The sequence below is a fragment of the Staurois parvus genome, unplaced genomic scaffold (genome assembly GCF_062004578.1).
Source record: "Staurois parvus isolate SC_StPar_1 unplaced genomic scaffold, SC_StPar_1.0 ptg000230l, whole genome shotgun sequence".
NCBI classification, from domain to species: domain Eukaryota; kingdom Metazoa; phylum Chordata; class Amphibia; order Anura; family Ranidae; genus Staurois; species Staurois parvus.
In genome coordinates, this window is record NW_028318026.1 from 4,731,526 (window position 1) to 4,756,371 (window position 24,846).

General features: G+C 41.6%; 1 protein-coding gene across 2 annotated transcripts in view; it reads left to right on the top strand.

Moving 5' to 3' along the window:
• MMP16 (matrix metallopeptidase 16) overlaps positions 1-24,846 on the top strand; it is a 307,082-nt gene that overhangs the window by 169,681 nt on the left and 112,555 nt on the right. The window lies entirely within an intron of this gene.

Consider the following 24,846-nt stretch of genomic DNA (forward strand, 5'->3'; position numbering starts at 1 on the left):
AGTGGGGGGAGGAATAGTGCCACATCGTTGGTGTCAGTGGGAAGAGGAATAGTGCCCCATCGTTGGTGTCAGTGTGGGGAGGAATAGTGCCCCATCATTGGTGTCAGTGGGGGGAGGAATAGTGCCCCATCGTTGGTGTCAGTGGGGGGAGGAATAGTGCCCCATCGTTGGTGTCAGTGGGGGGAGGAATAGTGCCCCATCGTTGGTGTCAGTGGGGGGAGGAATAGTGCCCCATCGTTGGTATTAGTGACACCAATGATTGGGCACTATTCCTCCCACTGACACCAATGATACTTACCTTGCTGACCCCTGCTCCAGCCTGGGCTCGCTCGCTCCCTCCCTCTCCCGTGGTACACACTTACCGGTCAGATGTCTTCCTTCTCCGGCCGCTCTCCTCCTCTTCACTCGCTCGATCTTCGCAGTGCCGCTCGGCTCCTCCTCTCCAAGCTCCACCTCCTCGCCGGTGATCGGGCGCCTGTGTGCCTCTCCTGAGCTACAGTTCCGGCGGCCAATCACCGGCGAGGATTGATCCCGGGGGTGTGTCCAGATGACAGGGACGGCATGTCATCCCGCCCCCTGCTAGACATCTGCAGACGTTGACTCGAGTATAAGCCGAGGGGGCCGTTTTTCAGCACAAAAAATGTGCTGAAAAACTCGGCTTATACTCGAGTATATACGGTAATTTTGTTTTTCTATTAACTAATATTTTTTTTAAAATTTTTGTTTTGTTAATATCTTTTACACATTTAACATAAATTTACACATTTCCCGTTTTTAAAGCACAAGATTAAACAAAAATTTTAAAAAAAGCACTGTTTCATGTGTAAATAACTTTGTAATGCTTTGTACCAGAATCATAATTTGTGTTTTTAACATTACAAATTACAGAATGAAATGTGCACATGTATCTGCAGTAACACTATTTTTAAATGAACACTGCTCAAAAAAACAGGTGTGTTTTGTTTAGATTTGTTGCATTTTATTGTCTACAGATTGCAAAAGAAATAAAAAAAAATCATTTTTACAAGACAACATTATGAAAAGAAAGCCTTGTTTGTCCTTAAAGGATAAGTTCACTTTTGGGAACATGTTAATTGTTCCATCCGTTTTTTTGGGTGGAACATGTAACATATTCCCACTGCTGCAGCTGCTACCCAACCCACTGCCTCTAGTGACCACAAGTCTTCTCCCCAAACTCTCTCAATTTGGGCGGCTCTGCCACATCATTCATTCACAAAGTTCTGTGAATGGGAGAACTACAAGTACTGACAGCTCTTGAGCCTGTCAGCTTGTAGTTCTCAATGAACTACGAGGGTGCTGTTGAGCACTGTAAGTAGATAATTGCTTCTCTCTGTCATTGTGTAACTGCCTGCCCGAACGAGGTACCAGCAGACAACTTACACAAACATTCTGCAAGAGTCCTGAATAAACTGGTACATGGCAGAAATGTAAAATTTCTCTGGTTCATAGGGAGTGAACAGGTGTGAGAGGCAACATTTTTAAAGGGTATCTAACCCAAAGGCAAAAATGAACGCGGAGTTCCACTCACTCTGTAAATAAATAAGTCAGCAGCTACAAAAACAGCCACTCTCCTGTCTCGCGATCCCACGTTGCCCCCGCCGCAGCCCGTTTCACCGGCCGTCCTGTATTACAGGAAGCCGGCATCTTCAGTGTGGGAACCCGGCTGTGACAGCTTGCGGCTTCACAGCCGGGTGCCCACTGCGCATGCGTGAGTAGCTCTGCACTTCCTGAATGGGCCCCGTCATCTTCTGGGACCTGTCACGTGTCCCACAAGACTTTGGGGAAGGAGGGTAGGAGGACAACTTCGATTTCCGATCGCCTAGGTGATCGCAGCTGAAGTGGGAGCGGGTACCTGTCAAATTCTGGTACCTGCTCCCCCCTCCCGCTCCCCAAAGGTGCCAATCCTTAATGGGGAGCGGGGGACCAATCTTTAAAGCGGAACTTCCCCTTTTGGGTGGAACTCCGCTTTAAATAAGTTGCAGCTTACCAAAGCTAAAAGCTGAACTCCAGGAATTACTATGAGATATGTCCAGCGAGGCAAATGCCGTCTCTTGGACTCAACTCTTTTATTTACAACAGTTTTACTGTAGCTATCGCTACACTCCCGGTGCTTGACACACAGCTCCTCCCCTCCGCTGTCCATTCACAGAAAGCGTTGTATTTTGTGAATGGGTTCAAATAATGTAAAGCAAACCAATGTTACTAGCACACCACGGATCTCCAGAACGGGTCCAAAGCTTTATTCACCGATTACATCATTATAACATAAGCAACGTTTCACAGCCCTGCAGGACCCCTTCATCAGGCATTGTCACATGCCTGATTCAAGAGGTCCTGCGAGGCTCCGAAACATTACTTCTGTTATAATAATGTGATCTCTGAATAAAGCTTTGGACCCGTTCTGGAGATCCGTGGTGTGCTCTTGTTCGGATTATCTTCAGTTCCAGCTGGTGGTTGCTGCAGCACCCATCAACATCTACAGTCACTTCACAGTAATGTGTGTGCATTGGGAATAGTATGTTCAAATATTACTAAGTGCTTTATGATTGGACAGGATGAGAGAAGGAACGGGCACAGCGGCTGCAGGCAACTCTGCAGCTTAAGGAGCAGAGACCAGAAAGTTCAGCATCTGAGCACCAAAAGTACTGTATAGCAATAGCTGTATTCCCAGCTCTCAGTAAAAATGGCAATTAAAAGTTAATTAGATAAGTACGCATGGTGGTGTTCACATTTGACCAAACCTCTAGTAATCCTGCATATTTTTCAGAGCAGCTGAGTTCCTGGAGTTCCACTGTAAATGTTATGAGGGTATTATTTTTTTTTTAGGTTTTTTCTCCTTTTTTTTCTACATTACATGTGGATTTTGTTTGATAAATTATATTCTCTCCAAAATCAAATGAATATTTGAAGTACTTTCGAATGATGTTCGACAAGTCATCAAATATATATATATATATATATATATATAATGAGAATTTTCAAATTTATTTATTTCAGGTACTTATATAGCGCCGTCAATTTATGCAGCGCTTTACATATATATTGTACATTCACATCAGTCCCCAACCCTCAAGGGGCATACAATCTAAGGTCCCTAACTTACATTCATACACATACTAGAGCCAATTAACCTACCAGTATGTCTTTGGAGTGTGGAAGGAAACCAGGAGTACCCGGAGGAAACCCACGCAGGCACAGGGAGAACATGCAAACTCCAGGCAGGTGGTGCTGTGGCTGGGATTCAAACCAACAACCCTTGTGCTGCCAGGCAGAAGTGCTAACCATTTAGCCACTGTGCTGCCTCAAATGAACATTCATTCCAAAATCTATTAATGTATACCCAGTACACAGAATGTTCATGTCAGATCTTGTACAAGGGACAAGAGCTATTTTGGAGGGAAACCGATTTAGTCCTCATGCAAACTTGACGGTTTTACAGCGGCTGTTTTTGGCTTTTGATGTTTTTTTCTACAGCCAGTAAACCTCCCAGCATGTTATCCTATGTGTCCATGCACACATAGACTGTAATCAAAGTTTTTTGGCTGGTAAAAAAACACAGGACTAGTGGGTTTCTAGAGGAGTTTTTTTAGCTGTAAAAGCGCTCAAATGCATCAATACAAGCCGCCGCAAACCGGCATTTTTGGATGTTGGTTTTTTAAAAAAAAAAAAAATTTTCTGTAAAAAAAAAAAAAAAAAAACCACTAAAAACCGCTAAAACATGCAAACGAGGGAAAATGCCATTAATTGCTGCAAAACTCCACTAAACGCTATTGCAAAAACGCTAAAAAAAAGTGTAAAAACCCACGTTTTTAACATGAGTTTACATAGCTAGCGTTACCAGGGTTATCAAAAGCAGCTGCTGTTTTTGGGCTTCAGACACTTCTTTCCACAGTCAGTAAACTCCCCAGCATGTTGTCCTATGTGTCCATGCACACACAGGCTTTTATCAGCTGTTTTTTGGCAGGGGTGTTTTCAGGCTGGAAAAAACCCCAGAACTAATGCATTTTGAAGAGGAGTTTTTCAGCTGTAAAAATGCTTTAACGCTGAAAAATGTGGCTATCTGGCCTTTATGAGCATTTTTGAGTCTCAAGCTTTGTGGGAGTATAGAATTGCTAAAAATGCAAATGCTGAAGAATGCTAAAAAATGCTAATGCACCAACTCGACAAACCTCGCATTTTTAATGTGGCATGCTGAAGCTAATGCTTCTGGTGATTTTATAACCTCCAGTGCACATAAGGCCTTAAAGCTCAACTCCAGGTAGGCTGGGGAGCTGTTTTACTTGCCAAAGGATTGTATTTTTGTCCATCCATTTCTGAGATTTACACAGCTTTGCTACACTACACAGCTTTATCTGGCAGAGAAGGGAACCTGATCATCCTCTACTGCAGTTCAGAACATCTCCCCACCCACACCCTGTGACTGAACAGTAAAAGGAGTTCATTTTTCTATCACTCCACTCTCTCCTTCTATCAGCACGCTCCATGCACTGCAGGGCCACCAATTGAGCTACCTGTGCTGCTTCTCCCTCCAGCCTAAGTTCTGCTGTACAAGGACTGCAAGTGGTTGATAGCAGATGAAAATCAGGTACTTGCATTGCTAGCAAAGCCAAAGACATAACTATTTAGCCCTTATGCTGTCTGCAATGGAGCCATTTCTGTAATTTGTGAAGCAACTGGGAAGCAAATGTTAGATGATCTCTTCTCTGCATGTAAAGAATTGTCCAGGAATTCGAGAAATAGAGAACATGCTAGATATGAATTATTTGGTATTCACCTGCAAAGCCAGAACTTCTGCTTTACCTTCTGTCACCCTCATTTACAGATTACCGTAATAAGCTTTTTATAGCTTTGGTGTAGACTTGTAAAGCCAGGGTCTCTAAAATAAAATTGATTGGAGCTTTCAAGATAATTACAATGAATCAGCGAAAGCACCTGCAAGACATTTCCTAAGAAATTGTTATCACAGTGCTGCCAATGGTTGGAAGGTTTCAGTGATAAACCTGTAATATAACAGGACTGGCGTTCACTGCCAATCACCGTGACTTGTTTCATTACTTCAAAGCAGTCTAACGGCAGCTGTTTTATTGCAGCACTTTCTATGAATTTTTCCTTGTTCTACTGGTAAATTTGGCCATACATGACTTTATATTCTTGTGGGATGAGCGACACACAGATAATCGCCTTAAGTGGCCAGTGTTGATAGTAGTGATGTCCTGGATTTGAAAGGGCGTTACCTGTGTGTCCCTGCTGATAAAACCATATTGGATAGGCAAATATCACCCAATACAAAATATATAGGCAATTCAGTACTCAATAATACATTTCTTTGGGCTACTCTGCTAGGGGTTTTGCTGATAGCAAGACAGCCAAGGTTCGTGAATTATCAATTCAAGCATTTTTTTTATTTTTTTTATTTTGCTAATGTAGTTTGGTTTACCTTCTTTATTTGGATGTTGTATTAAGCTGGCCATAAATGGATTGGAATTGCTGAATTTCGATCCATGTATGGCCATTCCCATTTGAGAGGAGTCAGCTCAATGATCAACTGCTCTTGAATGGGAATGTTGGAAAACTTGTCTTTGATCAGTGCATGCAGCCAATCGGCTGCAGTGCTGATCAATGTATTAAAAAGAAAAAAAAAAAAAAGTGCCTGAATTCAAATATTCTTCTAAAACGCACACACTTTGGCCATGTGACATTTGTGATGTATATGGAATATAGGCGTGCACAGGGGGTGTGCCAGTTATGCCTTAGCACACCCTAAGCACTCCGTGTGCATTAGCATTATTGCTCTGTGTGCCAGCAGGGAGATGGGAAACATCTACTGACCAGCTTTGTATTTATGTGTGGATATATGTATGTATATATATATATATATATATATATATATGTATGTATGTATGTATGTATGTGTATATATATATATATATATATATGTATGTGTGTGTGTGTATATATATATATATGTATGTGTGTGTGTGTGTGTATATATATATATATATATATATATATATATATATATACACACACACAATCTGCTCAAATTAAAGGAACACATTTTAATCAGAGTATAGCATCGTCAATCAAACTCCTGGGGTATTGATCTGGTCAGGTAAGTAGCAGAGGGGGTTGTTAATCAGTTTCAGCTACTTTGGTGTTAACAAAATTAACAGGTGCACTAGATGGGCAAGAATGAGACTGCCCCCAAAACGGTAATGGTTTTACAGGTAGAGGCCACTGACATTTTTTTCCCTACTCATCTTTTCTGACGGTTTTTCACTAGGGTCAGTGTCACTACTGGTAGCATGAGGCGATACCTGGACCCTACAGAGGTTGCACAGGCAGTCCAACTCCTCCAGGATGGCACATCAATACGTGCCATTGCCAGAAGGTTTGATGTGTCTCCCAGCACAGTCTCAAGAGCATGGAGGAGATTCCAGGAGACAGGCACAAGAATAATCACATCTGGCCCTTATTTTGTCTCCTAGAATTAGCACCCATTCACACCGATGCGGCTTATCATGCGATTTGACAGTTCAAATCGCATGACAAGTCGTACCCTATGATTGCCAATGGAAACGCTCTAATCGGTGTGACTCACCGATTTGAAAAGATTTGAAAAGTAGTTCCTGCACTACTTTCATCTATTTCTTGTGCGATTTGCAATCGATATCTGTGCATGAAGTCACGCACATGTCTTACAAGTAGCACCTGAAGTCGCACTGACATGCGACTTTGAAATCATACAACTTCAAGTGAAGTTGCGCGATTTCAAAGTCGTATTCAGCGTGAATTAGGGATAGTGGACACAATTTTGGGCCAACTTTCCACTGAATGTGATGGGAATAGCGACGAGTTCAGGCAATTATGAATAAAAAGATTTGGCCATATACTACAGTGTAAATATTCTGGTTACAGTGCCACTCTGCTTACTGTATAGTCTGTTTTACAAAGAGGATTAATAATAAATACCCTTCGCTTATTAACTTAATGAACATGTGTAACAGCTGATGTGCGGATTACACTCCACTCTGGAAAGATATCCCGCAGAGGAATAAACTCATTGGCTAGATGGAATAACGTTAACCATTTATAAAGTGCTGTCATCTCCTGTGGAGCAGTACAAAGTCTTACTGAAACTGCCTATAGACAGCCGTTGGAAGATCCTATTGCTGGATTGTCTTACAACAGTTGTAGCCTAAACCGTGGCCTATATTCTTGAGAAGGTTAATAAAATGAGCAGATCTATCTGATGGTGGCCATACACAATTCAATAAATGAACAATTTCTTTTCTGACTGATCTATTTCAGTAAGAATAATTGACAAAACCTGTTTATTATACCACACATGGGTAAGTGGATTTTGATCAATGCTTAATCATTTAAAGTCCTGGGTGATTTTGTTTTAAATTTGTTTTTTTTTTCTTCGCTCCTGTTTCAAAAATAATTTTAGGCCCAACGATTAGTTAAAACATTCCCAATTATATATTTTCTGAAAGCAGACCTCTTAGAGAATAAAATAGTGGTAATTCCAATATTTTATGTCAAACAATATTAGTACAACAGTTTATGCAGCACAAAATTTTAGTAAAAAAATACACTAAAATTAAAGTGACTCTAAAAGTTGTATTTTTTTTTTAACCACTTGTTGACCTGCAATAGTCGAATGACAGCTATAGCGCGGTCGTCAAGTTCTGGGAGGGCGTCATTTGACATCCTCCTAGAACTGCACCCCTCACGTGCACCCACCATCGTGCACCCGGTTCTCTCTGCGATCGCTGTGTCCTTAGGACACAGCTGATTACATGTCAAGGTAAAGAGCCAATCACAGCAGCTGTTTACCACGTGATCAGCTGTGTTTAATCACAGCTGATCATGATGTAAACACTGTTGCCGAGTATCGGCAGAACTTTTCTCACGCTGTCACGGCTTGAAGAAAGCACTTCCGATAACCAGCAAGTGTGAAAGCAGACATCTGATTAGCAGTGCCCAACAGTGCTTGGCAGTACCCTGCAGTGTTGCCAGTCAGTGCTGCCTATTAGTGCCCATCAGTGCAGCCTCATCAATGCCCATCAGTGCAGCCTATCAATGCCCATCAGTGCTGCCTATGAGTGCCACCTCATCAGTGCTGCCTATCAACGCTCATCAGTGCAGCTTATCAATGCCCATCAGTGCAGCCTCCTAAATGCACATCAGTGAAGGAGAAAAATTACCTGTTTGAAAAATGTTATAATCGAAACTAAATTTTTTTTTTTTTTCGGTCTTTTTTTAATTTGTTTGGCAAAAAATAAAACACCCAGTGGTGATTAAATACCACCAAAAGAAAGCTCTATTTGTGTGAAAACAATTATAAAATTTTCATATGTGTACAGTGATGCATGACCGCGCAATTGTCATTCAAAGTACGGCAGCACTGAAAGCTGAAAATTGGCTTGGGCAGGTAGGGGGTAAAAATGCCCAGTAGGCAAGTGGTTAAATAACAAACATGTTATACTTGCCTGCACTGTGCAATGGTTTTGAACAGAACAGGCCCTGATCCTCTTCGTTTTGGGTACCTTGCCGGCGCTCCTGGTCAACTTCCTCCCGTCTAGTGTCCCCAGTAGCAAGCCTCTTGCTATGGGGACACTCAAGAAGGCTCGCTCCTGAGCTGAACTTCTGTGACTGGACATTATCCATTCACACACAGAGCGTGATCTGGTCCCACCTCCCACTTTCTTCTCATTGGCTTACTGACTGTGATTGACCGCAGCAGGAGCTGTTGCTGTGTGAGCCAATGAGAAGACTGAGACCTGGGTGAGCCACTGCTCTCATTCACATCACTGGATTGAGATGGGGCTCAGGTAAGTGTAAGGGGGGCTGGGGGAGGGGGAGATCAGTATCTAGAAGGGTTTTCTACCTTAATGCATAGACTGCATAAAAAACCTTCTGCTTTTGAAACCACTTTAATTTTAGGGCACATATGCATAAATTACCCCATTTTTGGTAACATATAAAAGATTAGTTTGCACAAAATAAATAAATACCCAACATGTCAAGCCTTAAAATTGCATGTGCCCGTGAAACAGCGACAACCTTCATTACCCAATATTTTGCAAAAGTTACTCTTTAAAAGCAGCTACAGGGCATCAGGTTAGAGTTACCCAGCAACTCTGGGGCTAGAATTATTGCTCTCATTGTAGCTTGCACGTGATATGATATATGGGGCCTTCCAATCTGGGCCGGATTTTGGACTAGGCACATGCCTTTAGGCATCACTATGGGGGATGTTTGGGACCCGAACTATGTTATCAGAGATCCAACGAGACAAGACTGGAAAATAAATGGACTTGATCTATGCAGTGTTTTATGAATTGAATAATAGATCTGGTTAATCTAATCACAAGCCTCTTCACCCGCTAAAACTCAAGAGGAAATGGGTGACTTTGCCACTCTATTTTCTGATATGAATTCTGTCTTTCCTGTTGGCTGGATTTAACACTCTGTAGGATGCGCTTTGCATAATACTGGTTCCTTGTTGGAAAATGCTGCTGACAATCATCAGCTAGATGAAAGGCTCAAAGCATCATTAAACACACATCATTATAAAAATTGTCAGTTCATGCTGCATTACATGCTGTTAATACTCATTCATTTGCTGCATTGTTCAAAAAACCTGATTGATCCTCCTGTTCACTGTCCCTCCCTCCTTGTCTGTGTCCCCTCTGCAGTTTGAGATTATGTAGACCAGCCATTACCACATCTACTGAGCAGGCTCCAGTTTCAGTTCCCTTCTAAGGTCTTCATTTCCTTTTTCTTATCTGTGCAGCCCACATGTGGGTGTATACACTCCGACAAATGACAGCCCACTCCCTCCCTCTTCCCCTATGCCCACTAAACACAATGGAGACTGGATATTACATATTGATTAATTGAGGCATCACCTTCCTGCAATTCTAATCACAATAACCACAGACTGGGGGGGGTGTGAAACAGACTGTGATTGGCAGAATCCCCGTAGATGGCTCACATCATCTTTTTGCACAAAAATATTTTGAGATCAAATACATATTTGATGGCTTAAAACATTTATTTGATATCAGTTATGTATTTCTCCTCTGTATTTGAAAGGCTGTTTGGTTTTTGTTTTGTTTTTTTTGACTTGGTAGACTTAGTATTTTTTATATTAAAATTAATACCGTAACATTATCCATATATGCAAACAGAAGGGAGAAATTGTAAATTAAATGTGTTTCACATTTGTATTACTTTAAAGGATAAGTGCACCTTTAAAAAAAATGCATTTACTAATATTTTTTGTTTTGAGCCTGTAAAGCATTGCATCATCAGATCGTGGGTGTAATGCCATGGTCCTGCAGACTCTGTATAACTGTCTGCTCATACCTGCAATATGAGCAGGCAGTTACACTATGACAGGAAGCTCAGTGAACTACCTAGAGAGCTCAACAGCGCTCTGGTAGTTCATTGAGAACTACAAACCGAGAGCCGCAGAATACTGTGAATGTATTTTTTTTTTTCAGATTGTGATAGCCAGTGGGGGAAAAAAGATCCCTGCAAGCTGTCAAAATGGGGAGGAGAGGAGAGGCTGGTGCCTTTGTAACATGTTGCATGTTACACCCTGAATATTGATGTTACAAAAGGTGAACTTGTTCTTTATCTACCTATGCCACATACCTGGCTGTGCATTGTTGAAAATGTGTAAATCACAAGACTACCTGTACAGAATTAAAAATCCTTTGAAGATGAAGTATAATCATACAGTGAGGAACAGAAGTATTTGAACGCCCTGCGATTTTGCAAGTTCTCCCACTTAGAAATCATGGAGGGGTCTGAAATTCACATTGTAGGTGCATTCCCACTCTGAGAGACAGAATTTAAAATTTTATCTTGCACTGCTGAACATAAGTGTTTGAACACCTAAGAAACAGCAAGAATTCTGGCTCTCAAATACCTGTTACTGTGCCTTTAAAAAGTCCTCCTCTATTCCACTCATTAATCTAACTTCGTAGCACCTGTCTGAGCTCTTTAAAGACACCTGTCCACCCCACAGTTAGTCAGACGCCAACTACTACCATGGGCAAGACAAAAGAGCTGTCAAAAGACACCAGAGACAAAATTGTGGACCTCCACAAGGCTGGAAAGGGCTACAGGGCAAATGCCAAGCAGCTTGGTGAAAATAGATCAACTGTTGGAGTAATTGTTAGAAAATGGAAGAGGCTGTCAGTCTCCCTGGGACTGGGGCTCCATGCAAGATCTCACCTCGCGGGGTATCACTGATAAGAAAGGTGAGGAATCAACCCAGAACTACAAAGGGAGGAGCTGGTCAATGACATGAAGAGAGCTGGGACCACAGTTTCAAAGGTCACTGTCGGTAGAACACTACGCCGTCATGGTTTCAAATCATGCATTGCACGGAAGGTTCCCCTGCTCAAGTCATCACATGTCCTGACCCGTCTGAAGTTTGCCAATGACCATCTGGATGATCCAGAGGAGGCATGGGAGAAAGTCATGTGGTCAGATGAGACCAAAGTAGAACTTTTTGATCTAAACTTTACAAACTTCACTCGTCGTGTTTAGAGGAAAAAGAAGGATGAGTTGCATCCCAAGAACACCATCCCTACTGTGAAGCATGGGGGTGGTAACATCATGCTTTGGGGTGCTTTTCTGCGAAGGGGACAGGACAACTGCACTGTATTAAGGAGAGGATGAATGGGGCCATTTATTGTGAGATTTTGAGCTACAGCCTCCTTCCCTCAGTCAGAGCATTGAAGATGGGTCGTGGCTGGGTCTTCCAACATGACAACGACCCAAAGCACACAGCCAGGATAACTAAGGAGTGGCTCCATAAGAAGCATATCAAGTTTCTGGAGTGGCCTAGCCAGTCTCCAGACCTAAATCCAATAGAACATCTTTGGAGGGAGCTGAAACTCTGTGTTGCTCAGCGACAGCCCCGAAACCTGACAGATCTAGAGGAGATCTGTTTGGAGGAGTGGGCCATAATCCCTGTTGCAGTGTATGCAAAGCTGGTCAAGAACTACAGGAAACGTTTGACCTCTGTAATTGCAAACAAAGGCTTCTGTACCAAATATTAACACTGATTTTCTTAGGTGTCTCTCAGAGTGGGAATGCACCTACAATGTGAATTTCAGACCCCTCCATGATTTCTAAGTGGGAGAACTTGCAAAATCGCAGGGTGTTCAAATACTTCTGTTCCTCACTGTATATGGGTTTTATAGCCCAACTCCAGGGAAAGTAAAACCCTTCCTTTTGAAGTGAGGCTGTCCCCAGCACTGTAAGGGTTAAATACTTATTCATTTCTAGGGGACTGGAAAAGCTGTTTTACCTACCCTTAGGCTAGGTTCACGTCTATGCTGGTTGCGTTTGAGCTGTTTCTGCATTGCATATTTGCACCTGTGTTTTTACCGCGTTTTTGATTATTTTTGCGTATTTTTAAAAAAAAATTCTTATTGCTAGGCTGATTTAAAATGCATCAAAAATGCAATACATGCTTTTCTACAGCATTTCCATTGAAGTCCATAGAACCAAAAACGCAGCTGGGATTTTCCTACACTTTGCCTTTCCCTACACTGTGGTAGAATGTTCCTTGGTATTCTTGCATCATATTCAGGACCGTGGTCCTGCAACCACTGGAGCATTGGCTGCAGGGACCAGTATTGCAGCACAGAGGAGCTTGGGGAAGTGGCAGATCAGGTAAAGAAGTGTTATTCTTGTTCCCCTAGACCACTGGTCTCCAAATTATGGCCTTTTGTTTGCCTGTAGTATATGGACTTTGGACATGGTTTCTTCCACTGTTCCTCCCATTCATACACAAGGCACTCTTCCTCCCACTGACACCAATGAAGGGGCACTTATTCTTCCATTGATATCAACATTGGGGCACTATTCCTTCCACGAACACCTACAATGGGACACTTTTCCTTCCACAGATATAAATTATGGGGTACTATTCTTCCCACTGACACCAACAATCCTCCTCCTCCTCCTTCTAACCACAAGCGCTATGTAATATCTTTTACTGCCACTTACCACCAAGCCTTAAACATTAGGGTTAATTTACTAAAGGCAAATAAACTGAGGCAAAGTTTCACTTGCAAGGAAAATAAAAGAATACATTAAAAAAAAGCATTTTTGTTTGCACATGATTGGATAATGGAAGTCAGCAGATCATTCCCCCCCCCCTCCCCTTCCCATTTAATAAGCTCTGCAGGAACAGCACTTGCAAAGTGCACAGTCTATATGCCTTTAGTTGATCAACCCTACTGTATACTCCCATTGATATTGGGGCATTTTCTACTCTAACTGGCCATAGTTCGGACCCCCTAAAGTCTGACAGACAGTAAAATGGCCCTTTTATTTAGGAAGTTTGGAGACCCCTGCCCTAGACCAAAAGAAGCGTTTAATCCCTGCAGCACAGGGGCACGAGGGAACTTTTTTACTCCTGCAGTTCAGCTTTAAGTGTGCATTTAGCGCTTTGTCTGGAGTTTTGCTTTAAAGGAGCCAAAGTCCTTAACTGGAGTTGTATATTCACGATATCTATAAATATAATCCTGATACAACTTTGGACAAAGTCGTCCCACCAGTAAGTACAGTTACACATGCAGATGGTGTTTCTTTCTAAGCCTAGGAATGAACAAGCTTAGTTTAGAGAGCAGACAGACTGCAAAGAGATTAATAAAATAACCCAATGGGAAATGTCGGGAGAAAAAAAAGAAAATGGAGAAGCAGAAAATGAAATCTATATTTGACTAGAAGCAATTCATTTAAATCAATAAGCCATACTGTGAGCTGGAAAAAAAGCAACAAAAAAGACCTTATTTCAGCTAAGCTTTGATTGATGCCAGCTGGAATGAAAAGATTCAGGTGTAACAAATCATAGAGAATTGTAAGCTTTCTATTTCTACGAGACCCTGACAAATCACGTTGTATACCCTAATTAACTGATTAGAATTGCTGGTGTTTACGGGAGCCTGCTTATGAATGCATGGCAGTACTGGAGCGGGGAAGGCAGCGTTGGAAATCCTGAACACTTCTTTGTGTATCACTAGTGAGGCTTTTCATCACTCCTCTGCTTTTCTCTTTTTTGCGACGTGTAAATTGTTGTCACAGTAAATTTCCATCAGACCCCAAGATGTCTTTATTAGGACGATTTGCTGTGAGTAGTGACACTGCTGCCTTCAACTTGTCTTAATGATGCAAAAATGCAAATTTGGGAAAATCTACAAGTTTACATCAATGATTAAAGAAACCCTGACACCAGCTTCAAAACTGCAGGTAAAAAGCACAGAAATATCAATTATTTTTAAATGCTTTAGACTAGAAAGATTCTCCACTCCAAGCTATTTAAACTCCAGGTGCAGGAGGCAACCTGAGCCATCCATACTATCTAACCAGGAATAGGATGCATGTAGTTTGTCCAATGTGCATCTCTTTCTTCATATTTTAATTGCTTATGGCATGGTTTTTCCTTTCCATAGATCATTCTTTAATGACATGCAATGTGCTTCTAAACTTGCTAGGGAATGAACATTTCTGAAAGTGTCAATTTCCCAAGCACAGCCCCCTCCCTCCTTGTATTTAATAACCCTTTCCTCTTATGGAAGTGTCCAATTACTGTCTGTGCTGGCCAAGCTCCTCCACCCCTCCCCTTACCTCCCTACATAATCTGTTAGTGAAGGAGAATACTATAGATGTCACTATATGGTGCTGAGTCAGCTTGGGCTGCGGACATCACATCCAGGATGGTGGCGCCCAGAAGTCTCAGGGATTTTGGATATCAACACAACGGAGGCTTTTACAGGTAAATAACATGCAGTGAATAAAGACATGGGGAGTGAAGTAGCTACTTATTAGTGTAGATGTCAGTTATGTATTTGCTCTATTGAAAGCAATTTGCCGAGGGGGGGGGGGGAAGCAAATCTGTGACCACTTAGCATGTTTGTAATTTCATTATGTCACATCAGTGTATAGGAAAATGTAGCCACTGCCTTTTGACTAATGTGGATCCATGCCTTATCTTTTTTAATTAGCTATATACTGTACATGGAGCTTGCCAGTAAATATGTAATATTTGTAGTTCTACTGGCAATATTTGTTTTAAAGCTTTCAATTGTATATTTACATACAGTTGCAAGAAAAAGTATGTGAACCCCTTGGGATTACGTGGAGTTTTGCATGAATTGGGCATAAAATGTGCTCTGAACGTCATCTAAGTCACAACAATAGAAGAACACAGTCTGCTGAACATAATACTACACAAACATTAGATGTTGCCATGGTTTAATTGCACATAACATGTAAACATTCACAGTGCAGGGAGGAAAAAGTATGTGAACCTTTGGACTTAATAACTGGTTGACCCTCCTTTGGCAGCAATAACCTCAACCAAACGTTTCTTGTAGTTGCAGATCAGACCTGCACAATGATCTGGAGTAATTTTGGACCACTCCTCTTCACAAAACTGTTTCAGTGTAGCAATATTCTTGGGACGTCTGGTGTGAATCGCTCTCTTAAGGTCATGCCACAGCATTTCAATCGGGTTGAGGTCAGGACTCTGACTGGGCCACTCCAGAAGGCGTATTCTGTGCTGTTGCAGCCATTGTTTTGTTGAATTACTTGTATGCTTTGGGTCATTGTCCTGTTGCATCACCCATCCTCTGCGGAGCTTCAGTTGGCGGACAGATGGTCGTACGTTTTCCTGCAAAATGTCTTCATAAACTCTGGAATTCATTTTCCCATCAATGACAACAATCCGTCCAGGCCCTGAGGCAGCAAAGCAGCCCCAAACCATGATGCTCCCTCCGCCATGTTTTACAGTGGGGATGAGGTTTTGATGTTGGTGTGCTGTGCCTTTTTTTCTCCACACATAGTGTTGTGTGTTCTTCCCAAACAACTCAATCTTGGTTTCATCTGTCCACAGTATATTTTGCCAGTAGTGCTGTGGAACATCCAGGTTCTCTTTTGCAAACTTCAAACATGCTGCAATATTCTTTTTGGACAGCAATGGCTTCCTCTGTGGTATCCTCCCATGTACTCCATTCTTGTTTAATGTTTTCCTTATTGTAGATGTGCCAACAAAAATGTTAGCATATGCCAGAGATTTCTGTAGGTCTTTAGCTGACACTCTGGGATTCTTCTTTACCTCATGCAGCATTCTGCGTTGTGCTCTTGCAGTCATTTTTACAGGACGACCACGCCTAGGGAGAGTAGCAACAGTGCTAAACTTTCTCCATTTGTAGACAGTCTGTCTTACCGTGGACACATGAACATCAAGGCTTTCGGTGATACTTTTGTAACCCTTTCCAGCTTCATGCAAGTCAACAATTCTTGATCGTAGGTCTTCTGAGCGCTCTTTTCTGCGAGGCATGGTTCACATAAAACAGTGCTTCTTGAAACCAGTAAACCCAAAACAGGTGTGTGTTTTTTAAGGGCAGGACAGCTGTCAGCAACACATCCAATATCATCACACTGATTGGAGTCAAGGTTGGCTCACTCCTGGCTCCAATTAGCTCTGGGAGAAGTCATTAAGCTAGGGCCTCACATACTTTTTCCTCCCTGCACTGTGAATGTTTACATGTTATGTGCAATTAAACCATGGCAACATCTAATGTTTGTGTAGTATTATGTTCAGCAGACTGTGTTCTTCTATTGTTGTGACTTAGATGACGTTCAGAGCACATTTTATGCCCAATTCATGCAAAACTCCACGTAATCCCAAGGGGTTCACATACTTTTTCTTGCAACTGTAGAATGGTAGATCGGTTAATAGGGGTGAGGAAATTTGAGTTTTTCATTTACCAAAATTTTGACAAAAATTTTAGACTATTTGTTGAAATAGATTGGAGTCAACAAAGATGGTAAAATTAGGGTGACTTTGGGTGTTTTCAAGGGCTTTAAATGGCTCCTGAAGGATTACAGAGGATTATTTTATTTTTTTATTAGTGTTGGTTAGAATTTGCATTTGTTAGGGTTGGCTCATATGTTTCTTAATGGTCAGAACTACAAAAAAAAAGGAAAATATATTTTCAATAATTTTAATATGAAATATAGCATTTTCATATTGTGTATGTCTATCTTGAGCCAGCAAGTGAAGTTTTAAAGAGATACTGTCACCTTGCTCATGCATGGCAGGGTGCAATTGTCTTTGGAAAGTGCATCTACTGTCACTTTCTCTGAATATACAGTGTCTCTTAAGGCCTCATGCACATGGACATATGAAAAAATGCTCCAAATATCCTTCCAGAAGTTGGCAGCAAAAATTGCCACTAACGCCACGTTTGTATGCACTGATGCATGTATATGCGCATATTGCGTTTTTGGATGTATAAGAGTGAGTATAAATTGATTCTTTTGGCTAGAAAATTAATTTATTCTAGCCACTAGATTAAATTTGCGTGTGTTTTAGACATGTTTATGCACGTATGAGCATAAATTATGCTGGAAAACTCCTCTCTGAACGCAGGTTTGGGGCATTTTTTATTTCCCTGAACGCTGCTCTTGAATTTGCTTGTAAACGACACAATGTGCATATTCTTCACATTAGATAACCTAGAGCTGCTTTCAGAGGTGCAAAAAACAAAACAAAAAAAAAACCAGATCCAGATGCCCCTAGCAACATCATTATTTCTTCCCGTATTTATGAGGCCTAAGTGTTACATATTAATTCTTAGGGCCATAAAAATGGTGAGGGATAGGTTTCATCTTATGAATATGGCTGAAAATACATTCTTATTAACAGTTTGGGTTTGGTACTAAAAACTCCATGCTGGAAACAGCAACATATATAATGGAGAACTAATGGTGTCTGACAAATTTTTCTAAATTTTGACTCACCAGGAGCAGATGCTTAGAGCAGCAGCCAATCGATTTTTATTTCTAAATTCTTTATTTAGAAGAATCAGCATGACAGTGTGAAAGTCAAAAACATATAGGAACAACATATAAGGAAGCAAGAGACTTCATTACACAGAACAAGGATTCATGGACCCTATAAACACAAAAAGGTGGTGCTCAGGTAGCCTGTCTGGGAAGGAAGAGGGCGGGGAAAGAAAAAGGAAAAAATGGTGTGGAAGGGAGAAGGACCCATCTATTGCTGTGGAAGCAAGAGGTGTCTGATCTTTATAGAAACGTTTAGAGTACAGATTTTCCAATATTTAATATTTATCTTCCTGTTCTTTAATTATCATAGTAAGATTCATCAAATCTCTGGAATTCGAGTGAGCCACTGCGGCTTGTCAGGTGGGTGAGGGCTCTTCCACAGTGCAGGAATGCAAGGCTTTGCTGCATTGAGAAGATGCTTGAGTGATGAATTTTTGTGTCACATATTAGAAAGTGACATGTTGTTAAGCAAAAAAGATGCTGGATTTCCTCCAAGAGTCACCCCCGTAAGTGTCTTGATCATCTACTCTACCATTGTCCAGAACTCATTCAATTTTGGACACTCCCAGAAGATTTGAAGCAGGGATCCCTCAGACTCTAAGACACCTCCAGCAGAAATTCAAAACCTGAGAAAACATACGATGAAGTGCCACAGGCATCCGGTACCAACTTGTAAGGAGTTTGTATCCCCCTTCCTGCTATCTACTGGCGAGAGAGGTCTTGTGGGCAAAGAATAAGATTCTTTCTGTTTAGGAAAAAGGTGGCGTTTAAGTGTCTCTCACATTGAACGGGAACTCCCAAGGGGCACTAAGGGCATACGGGGTAGCATAGAATGTGACGATGAGTTTTGAATAGCTTTGCCAGCTAAGCAGGCTTGCTCAAAAGAGGAGGGCTCCCGTACTGAGTGGTTTTCCACAGGCAGCTAGCGCAAGTAATCTCATAACTGAAATCAACAGTATTTTTCTTTTTTGGCTGGGATTCTAGTCAAGCATAGCATGTAGTACTGAGTGGGCAACTTGGCACCACAGCAAACAAAAAGCTCTTCAAGGAACACCAACATGACCTGCCTGACATATGTGACACACCCAAGTTTTGGAGCGTTTCTCTTTGTTGCCCGGTTTCTTTCCAGAGCCCCAAAACATACTGACAAATTAATTAGCTTCCCCCTGTCTTCCTAGCATATGTGCCTGTATGACACGTGCTTGGGGGCAGAAACTGATGTGGTTGGTCCAGTGTTTCCAATGTAAAAAGTTATGCTGAAGCTGGTCCAGTGGGGTGAAATATAACAAAATTATACTAAAGCTGTTCAGTGTTGTGAAATATAAAACAAGCATATTAAAGCTGGTCGTACACATTGGTTTCTTTTGTTCAGCCTGTAGGCTGACCTTCAGAAATCTATAACAGATTCCTCCATTCATGTTAACAGCACAGCTGGACAAATCTCCTCTGTTGGCTATTGTTTTAAAACGACTGGTACTCGTCTGCTTTTGATGAGCCTGGTGGTACCAACAGGCTCACCCACAACTTGAATTATAACTGAGAATTCTTCTTGAATAATGCAAGAATTGGGTAAAATGCTAAACTTTTGATTTGCTGAGATGTATAGCTGCAGATTTGGCTACTCCACCAAGAAGTCAAATAGTTTATGAATTACTGCTGCTGCATCCTAATAGAGATAACTGTGCTGCCTGCATGCTACACCTGGAAATTGAGACGCTGAAAAAAGGGCCTGCTTGTTATAAGGGCATGTGGGAATGAGGCCTAAATAGAGACCGAGACTGACTGCTTCAAGGAAATGATTTAATTGCAGATTTTCAGCAATATAGCATAGTAATTTATTACAGGTGTGTGTGTGTATATGCATATGTATGTGTGTGTGTGTATATATGTGTATATATACAGTTGCAAGAAAAAGTATGTGAACCCCTTGGGAGTACGTGGAGTTTTGCATGAATTGGGCATAAAATGTGCTCTGAACATCATCTAAGTCACAACAACAGAAGAACACAGTCTGCTGAACATAATACTACACAAACATTAGATGTTGCCATGGTTTAATTGCACATAACATGTAAACATTCACAGTGCAGGGAGGAAAAAGTATGTGAGGCCCTAGCTTAATGACTTCTCCCAGAGCCAATTGGAGCAAGGAGTGAGCCAACCTTGACTCCAATCAGTGTGATGATATTGGATGTGTTGCTGACAGCTGTCCTGCCCTTAAAAAACACACACCTGTTTTGGGTTTACTGGTTTCAAGAAGCACTGTCTGATGTGACCCATGCCTCGCAGAAAAGAGTTCTCCGAAGACCTACGATCAAGAATTGTTGACTTGCATGAAGCTGGAAAGGGTTACAAAAGTGTCTCCAAAAGCCTTGATGTTCATGTGTCCACGGTAAGACAGACTGTCTACAAATGGAGAAAGTTTAGCACTGTTGCTACTCTCCCTAGGCGCGGTCGTCCTGTAAAAATGACTGCAAGAGCACAGCGCAGAATGCTGCATGAGGTAATGAAGAATCCCAGAGTGTCAGCTAAAGACCTACAGAAATCTCTGGCACATGCTAACATTTTTGTTGACACAGCTACAATAAGGAAAACATTAAACAAGAATGGAGTACATGGGAGGACACCACGGAGAAAGCAATTGCTGTCCAAAAAGAATATTGCAGCACGTTTGAAGTTTGCAAAAGAGCACCTGGATGTTCCACAGCACTACTGGCAAAATATACTGTGGACAGATAAAACCAAGATTGAGTTGTTTGGGAAGAACACACAACACTATGTGTGGAGAAAAAAAGGCACAGCACACCAACATCAAAACCTCATCCCCACTGTAAAACATGGTGGAGGGAGCATCATGGTTTGGGGCTGCTTTGCTGCCTCAGGGCCTGGACGGATTGTTGTCATTGATGGGAAAATGAATTCCAGAATTTATCAAGACATTTTGCAGGAAAACGTACGACCATCTGTCCGCCAACTGAAGCTCCGCAGAGGATGGGTGATGCAACAGGACAATGACCCAAAGCATACAAGTAATTCAACAAAACAATGGCTGCAACAGCACAGAATATGCCTTCTGGAGTGGCCCAGTCAGAGTCCCGACCTCAACCCGATTGAAATGCTGTGGCATGACCTTAAGAGAGCGATTCACACCAGACATCCCAAGAATATTGCTACACTGAAACAGTTTTGTGAAGAAGAGTGGTCCAAAATTACTCCAGATCGTTGTGCAGGTCTGATCTGCAACTACAGGAAACGTTTGGTTGAGGTCATTGCTGCCAAAGGAGGGTCAACCAGTTATTAGGTCCAAAGGTTCACATACTTTTTGCTCCCTGCACTGTTGAATGTTTACATGTTATGTGCAATTAAACCATGGCAACATCTAATGTTTGTGTAGTATTATGTTCAGCAGACTGTGTTCTTCTATTGTTGTGACTTAGATGACGTTTAGAGCACATTTTAAGCCCAATTCATGCAAAACTCCACGTAATCCCAAGGGGTTCACATACTTTTTCTTGTAACTGTATATATATATATATATATATATATATATATATATATATATATACACACACACACACACACATACAGACAGCACTATCCTTTTTACATGGCGCTTTACATATACTGTACTTTCACCTCCCAGTCCCTTTCTTCAAGGGGCTTACAATCTAAGGTCCCTGCCTCACATGCATACATACATCTACTAGGGCCATTATACAGGTGAAACTCAAAAAATTAGAATATCGTGCAAAACTTCATTTATTTCAGTAATGCAATTTAAAAGGTGAAACTAATATATGAGATAGACTCATTACATGCAAAGCAAGATAGTTCAAGCCGTGATTTGTCATAATTGTAATGATTATGGCTTACAGCTCATGAAAACCTCAAATCCACAATCTCAGAAAATGAGAATATTGTGAAAAAGTGCAATATTCTAGGCTCAAAGTGTCCCACTCTAATCTGCTAATTAAGCCATAACACCTGCAAAGGGTTCCTGAGCCTTTAAATGGTCTCTGACTGGTTCAGTAGGAATCACAATCTTGGGAAAGACTGCTGACCTGACAGTTGTGCAGAAAACCATCATTGACACCCTCCATAAGGAGGGAAAGCCTCAAAAGGTAATTGCCTTTGTAACCGATTATCCTACCAGTATGTTTTTGGATTGTGGGAGAAGACTGAGTACCTGGAGGTAACTCGCTCACAATAAAGAGAACATGCAAACCCTATGCAGTTAGTATCCCTTGGTAGGATTTAAAACTTGGATCCCGTTGTGTAAGGCAGAAGTGCCAACCACTATGCCATTATGCAGCCTAGATGAATTGGACATGGTTGGAGTTGATGTAACTTGTGGGGTGAGACTTGTAGCAAGCACTCCTGATGGGCATGGCTCTGACTGCTGTATTGTGGCTTAAATTTACTAGGCATCAGAGTCTGTAATGGTATTTATGCTTGGAAAATTTTATGTGCCAAATGTTGCTGCTTACAGTTTCTAATTTTTTGGACATTTTTTTTAGTGAACAGAATTACATTCTTTTTTTAATGCAATAATATGATTTAATTATTCTCCTAAAAAGCTTGGCTTCCTTTGCAGTATTCACATCCAAATTGTTTCTCTTCCAATCAGTTTCCTTGTTCTGTCCCAGATTTCAGACAGCCTTTCCACCATCTGACTACTGGTTTAGCTTAGATGGAAAATAATAGCTTCTCTGCGTATCCTACAGAATCACTTCACCAATAAATTTAAAATAATAAAATGTTTCACAAAGCTATTTGGTATAGAACCCTGGTTGTTTTTTATACTCATTTTATTATGTTATATAGTGCTGACATAGCCTAAGGACTTCACAGAGTACCCTGATTTATCAAGCCGTCCTTTAGTCTATAGGAGCTTCCTGTCTGATATCCATACCACATTTATACAGATGAAATACCTAGTCCAGTTTGGGTTGAATGATGATTAACATACTATATACAACAAAGAAAATTGGCATGCTAAAATACAGTATAGTGCACATCAACATTTTTTTATTTAAACTAAACAAAGGTGCTAGCCTTGTGGGATAGCAAGTGACAATGAATGATATATCAATATAAACATATTATCAAAGGTAAAAAAATGTGCACGTGTCAATTAATGTCTAAGAATCTATATATGTTCCCAATCACCTTGTCCATTAAAAAATGTATGACAACCTCTCCTTTAGGATCCAATGTGCTCCACAGCAAATGCCAATCAAGCTCTATGGTGCCGAGCAGTGAACATAGGGCTCACTAGAGGATGTTGGGCCCTCTGGCCACCCTCATGAAGTCTGCTTCTAATTGATCAGAGACATTCACACCAGTGGCCTGCTGGAGGTCATTTTGTAGGGCTCTGGCAGAGCTCATCCTGCTCCTCCTTGCACAAAGAGCAGATACCAGTCCTGCTGATGGGTTAAGGACCTTCTACGGCCCTGTCCAGAATAACTGCCTGTCTCCTGGAATCTCCTCCATGCTCCTGAGATTGTGCTGGGAGACAGCAAACCTTCTGGCAATGGTACATATTGATGTGCCATCCTGGAGGAGTTGGACTGCCTGTGCAATCTCTGTAGGGTCTAGGTATTGCCTCATGCTACCAGTAGTGACACTGACCCTAGCCAAATGCAAAACTGGTGAAAAACCATCAGAAAAGATGAGTAGGGGAAAAATGTCAGTGGCCTCCACCTGTACAGCCATTCCTGTTTTGGGGGTTGTCCCATTGTTGCCCATCTAGTGTACCTGTTAGTTTCAATAACACCAAAAGCAGCTGAAACTGCTCAACAACCCCCTCTGTATGTATGTGTATATATATATATATATATATATATATATATAGTGACAGGAGGTCAGGAAGAATTAAGGGATGTGTCCAGGATGGGAGGTATTTTGTCCCAGGTTCATGCTTTACACTGACTGTTTCTCCTTTGGTGCTGTGTAGTAAGCTGTCTGGCTCACTGATGAGTTAATGAGCTCGGGTGCAGTGATTTAAGGGCTCTGGGCTCAATAAAACTCCCAGGCTGATTAGGGAGAATGCTCCAACCTGGAACCAGTTTGCTGTGCAGGACAGACTGGGGAGCAACCAAACCATCCTGTGGTGAGAGAAAACCTGTGTGATCTTAGACTGTGTGAACAGCCTGTGTCTGAGCAGTGATAGGCTGTATCCAGACAGGTAGATAGGAACCTGTGTTTGCAGTTAGATGCCCAATGTGCCAAGGCTTTTTTTTTTTTTGCTGTTTTTGACTATACAGTTGTGGCCAAAATTATTCAACCCCCACTGAAATTGAGTGTTTTGGCCAGTTTGACATTGCTTTTGATCATTCAGTCATCTTGCTTACATTTACATTAAAGAGGCACTTGTAGGTCAGACAAATATAACATAACAGTTATAATGAAATAACCACAAATGTCTTTTCTGTGCTCACAGCATTATCAGTTTTATTCAACCCCCAAGTGACATTCAATCTTAGTACTTAGTACAGCATCCTTTTACAGTTATAACAGCTTTTAAACGTGAAGCATAGCTTGACACAAGTGTCTTGCAGCGATCTACGGGTATCTTCGCCCATTCTTCATGGGCAAAGGCCTCCAGTTCAGTCACATTCTTAGGCTTGCGCACTGCAACTGCTTTCTTTAAGTCCCACCAGAGGTTCTCAATCGGATTTAAGTCTGGTGACTGCGATGGCCACTCCAAAATGTTCCAGCCTTTCCTCTGCAACCATGCTCTAGTGGACTTGGAGGTATGCTTGGGATCATTGTCCTGTTGAAAGGTCCAACGTCTCCCAAGCCTCAGGTGTGTGACGGACTGCATCACGTTTCCATCCAATATCTCCTGGTACTGAAGAGAATTCATGGTACCTTGCACACGCTGAAGCTTCCCTGTACCTGCAGAAGCAAAACAGCCCCAAAGCATGATTG